A 4854-nucleotide genomic window follows, 5' to 3' on the forward strand; every position below is an offset into this window, starting at 1 on the left:
GTTAAATTTTTCTGATGATGGTTTGGTTTTAGCTAAGTTGAAAGCAAAACCGTTATTTATTCAGCAGATTACGAAGCTGAAAAGGTTGACAATGAATTGTTAGCAAAACGGGCTCAGTGTGATTTGAATACTAATGCAGAATTTCGAGTTGATGTTGAAGGTTGTTTGAGATTGAGAGATCAAATATGTGTTTCGAGAAATTCAGAGTTGATTTAGATGATTTTAAATAAAGCTCATAGCAGTCAGTTATCTATTCATCCGGGTAGTACTAAAATGTATAATGACATGAAACAACTTTATTGGTGGCATGGTATGAAATGAGATATCTTGGAATTTGTTTCGAAATGCTTAATTTGTCAGCAAGTTAAAGTTGAACATCAGGTTTCGTCCAAGTTACTTCAATCGATTATGATTCCTGAGTAGAAATGGGACAAAATCACGATGGATTTTATAACGGGTTTACCTCTGTCATCGAGTAAGAAATATGCAATCTGGGTTTGTAACGCCCCCATGCCCGAAACCATCACCGGAGTCGAGCTTGAGGAGTTACCGAACATAATTTATCAAATTAAGAACTTCAAATCATTTGTTTCTACATTCACAGCTTTCTAGCTACCCACGTCACAGTTACAAGAAAAATCATATCTCGAGTTACGAAACTCAAAATAAAAATCCGTAAATTTTCCCTAAATCTAGACTCATATATCCATTTACTAATTTTTTTTCTAGAATTTTGGTTGGGCCAATTAGTACAGTTTATTATTTAAAGTCTCCCCTGTTTTAGGGTACAACTGCTCTGACCTCTGTGTATTACGAATCAGATATCTCTCTAAAAAGAATTTCAATGACTATGAGGTTTGTTTCTATTAAAACTAGACTCAATAAGAAATCTGTAAATATAAATAAAAACTTCTAATTATTTTTTAAAATTTATTATGAATTTTTAAAGTCAGAACAGGGGATCCATAAATCACTCTGGCTCTATTTCAAAAAAGTTTAAATATCTCATAAAATATAATTTATATGCCTGTTTTGTTCAATCCACATGAAAGTAGACTCATTAATCTTCAATTTCATAACTTGATCATTATTTAATTCCATTTATACTATTTTTAGTGATTTTCAAATTCATGTCATTGCTGCAGCAATATTCTGTTTTAAGGCAAATTTCATCTTTTCATGAGTTGTTATGAACTAGATAACCTATTAAACTTCCATGATATCAAACATGACCTAAATTTAACCATCACCATGACTTATCAATATCAAACATTTTCTCAACCAATCATGGTTATATCATAAAATTATTTACACAAAATAAGTATATTGCTATACATGCCATACTTAAGTTTTACAAGCCATTTACCCAGATGAAAGTCCTTTAGATAGTGTGATCGAACCTTCGACCCATCCCGATTCCCGAGCTGGCTTGTTCAAAACTACAGTAAATAAAGAGGAGGGAGTAAGCATAAACGCTTAGTAAGTTCATATGTAAATAACAAGTAACATAACAATACAAATATACCAAACAACTTTAGCATGGTATCACCAAAACATATGTCATATTTCTAAACATCATTCATCATCTTACCACCTTATCGTTGTTGTATCTATTATCAACCCGAGGGTTAAGAACATACCTGTCCAAAGTGTCCATTTCACAACACTTACCAATACGTCGCTTGCATCTTAAGTGTTCTTTCATTTCACTAGAAATTTCACCCGTTGAACACATCGGAATACAACTCGGATACACGGATAATTTGCACATAAGTGCCTCATATGTAATCAAGAAATCATGTAACCCGCCCCTAAGTGAACTCAGACTCAACTCAACGAGCTCGGCCGTTCGCATCCATAAGTGAACTCGGACTCAACTCAACGAGTTCGGACATTCGCATCCATAAGTGAACTCGGACTCAACTCAACGAGTTCGGATGCTCAACCATCCTAATGACATGTCACTTGTATCCTAATCTATTCCTAAGGTTCAAACGGGCGTTTTCCTTGATCACACATCTTTGTCGTCCTCCACGGAATATCGAAATCGTACTTCGTGATAGTTCATACTCATCAAGTAATCACATAATTACATATTATTCAACAATAACCACAAAGCATAATATTCATGATAATAATCAGCATCATATCATATAAACAACATTAAATTGCTTAAAATGACAATTATGTTACTACATTTACACATGAACTTACCTTGGTACTAAAATATAAAGATTTGCAATTTAGTCCACAATCTTTTCTTTTCCTCGATCGCGACTTGAATCTCGTTTCTCTTGATCTATAATGCCAAATTAATCTTATTTAATACATACATTCATCAAAACAACATTTAATACGAACTTTGGAAAAATTACACTTTTGCCCCTAGGCTCGGGAATTAAACTTATTCCTTATTCTTATGTTTTATAACATGCTGATCATTTTCCTTTCTATGGCAACATCAAATCTTACTCTAACATATACTTGTGACTATTAGGTATTTTGCCGATAAGCCCTTTTACTCGTTTTCACTCAAAACCGAGTAGCACAAGTTGTCTAACATAATTTAAAACCCCATATTCTATCATAAACATCAAAATACACAAATTTAAACTATGGGTATTTTCCAAATATAAACCTAGTTGAATTATTGCTAACATAAGCTAATCGAGCTACCGGGATTCCAAAAACGTAAAGAACATTAAAAACGGGGCTTGGAATCACTTACTATGGAGCTTGGAAGCTTGAAACAAACCCTAACTATGGAGAACCCTTGAAATTTCAGCCTAATGAAGAAGATGGACAAAAATTGGCTTTTAATTTTGTTTTAATTCATTTTAATAACTAAATGACCAAAATGCCCTTACTACTAAACTTTCCAAAATTCCTTCCTTGTCCTAATTTTTTCCAAGAACTTAAAATTGGTCAAATTCTATTTAGATCTCCTAATTAATATTTCAATGCAATTCATAATAAAACTTCTAGAATGCAAATTTGCAACTTATTCGATTTAGTCCTACTTCAATTTAAGCACTTTAGGCATAGAATTCATCACGAAATTTCACACAATCATGCAATCATATCATAATCATCAAAATAATTATAAAATAATTATTTCTATCTCAGATTTGGTCACAAAACCACTATTCCGATTAAGCCCTAATTCAGGATATTACAACTCTCCTCCCCTTTTAAGGATTTTCGTCCTCGAAAATCTTACCGGTAAACAGGTGTGGGTATTGGTTTTTCATAGTTTCTTCAGGTTCCCATGTTGTCTCTTCTACCCCATGCCTTGCCACAACACTTTCACAAGTGCAACACTTTTATTTCTTAGTTGTTTGACTTCTCGAGCTAAAATCTTAATCGGTTCTTCTTCATAAGTCATATCCGGTCGTAGTTCAACTTCTGTCGATGAAATTATATGTGAATGATCCGAACGATACCGACGTAACATAGATACGTGAAACACATCATGAATCTTCTCTAATTCAGGTGGTAGGCTAGCCGATATGCCACCAGTCCAACTTTTCAATTATTTCATACGGTCCAATAAAAACGGACTTAACTTGCCCTTTCGTCCAACTCTAAGGACTTTCTTCCATGGAGACACTTTCAAAATACCTATCACCAACTTGAAACTCCATATCTTTTCGTTTCAAATCCGCATAAGATTTCTGTCTATCTGAAGCAGCTTTCAAACAATCTCGAATCACTTTCACCTTTTCGGTTCTTTATTAAATCAACTCCATAAATCTGATTTTCCTGAGTCAGTCCAATACAAGGCATCCGACATTTACGACCATATAATGCTCATAAGGTGCCATCTCAAACTCGTCTGATAACTATTATTATAAGCAAATTCTACCAATGGTAAGTACCTTTCCCAACTATCTTGAAATTCCAATACGCAACATCTGAGCATGTCTTCAAGATCTGAATTACTCTCTCTGATTGTCCATCAGTTTGTGGATGAAAGGCAGTGCTGAAATTTAACTTTGTACCTAATGCCTCTTGCAACTTTTGCCAAACCGTGAGGTAAACCTCGGATCTCTATCCGAAATGATTGACAAAGGTATCCCATGAAGTCTAACAATCTCTCGGATATACAATTCAGCCAACTTATTAAGAGAATAATCTGTACGTATCGAAAAAATGAGCCGATTAGTCAGTCTGTCAACTATTGCCCAGATGGCATTTTCTTCCCTGGAGTTAACGGCAACCCTGATATAAAATCCACAGTAATCCGATCCCATTTCCATCAAGAACCATAATAGGTGAAGTAATCCCGAAGGTACTTGGTGTTCAGCTTTCACTTTGACAAACTAAGCACTTTGATACAAACTCGAAATATCTTTTCATCCACCAGACATTCTTAAGTCATATACACCGACCCCGATGAACCGCCAACAACCATAGTTTCTGCAAATTTTGAATCAACTCATCATTTCGTACACAAATCAATTTTAAACATCAAAACCATAAACCGATCAAATCTATCCCGTATCATTCACCTGTTTCTCTGCAGCAAATCTATCATTCTACTTTTAACTCTTGTAAAAATGTCTGCCTACCGCTAGAATCGAACCGTTCATCTGACATTTTCAACTGAGTGTTCATAACTCTCAAAGTAAACAACAACTTTCTGCTTAAGGCATCGGCAACCATATTCGCTTTTTCCCCGGATGATAATCCAATAACAAGCTCGTAATCTTTCAATAACCTCTAACCATCTTTGCTGTCTCAAATCAAGTCTTTGTGACATCAAGTATTTAAGACTTTTGTAAATCGTATATATCGCACTTCACCATACAAAGTCGCAATCTTCACCACCACTCAAAACAAACACCATGCTGC

Source organism: Gossypium hirsutum, chromosome A03, assembly GCF_007990345.1.
Source record: "Gossypium hirsutum isolate 1008001.06 chromosome A03, Gossypium_hirsutum_v2.1, whole genome shotgun sequence".
Taxonomy (NCBI): domain Eukaryota; kingdom Viridiplantae; phylum Streptophyta; class Magnoliopsida; order Malvales; family Malvaceae; genus Gossypium; species Gossypium hirsutum.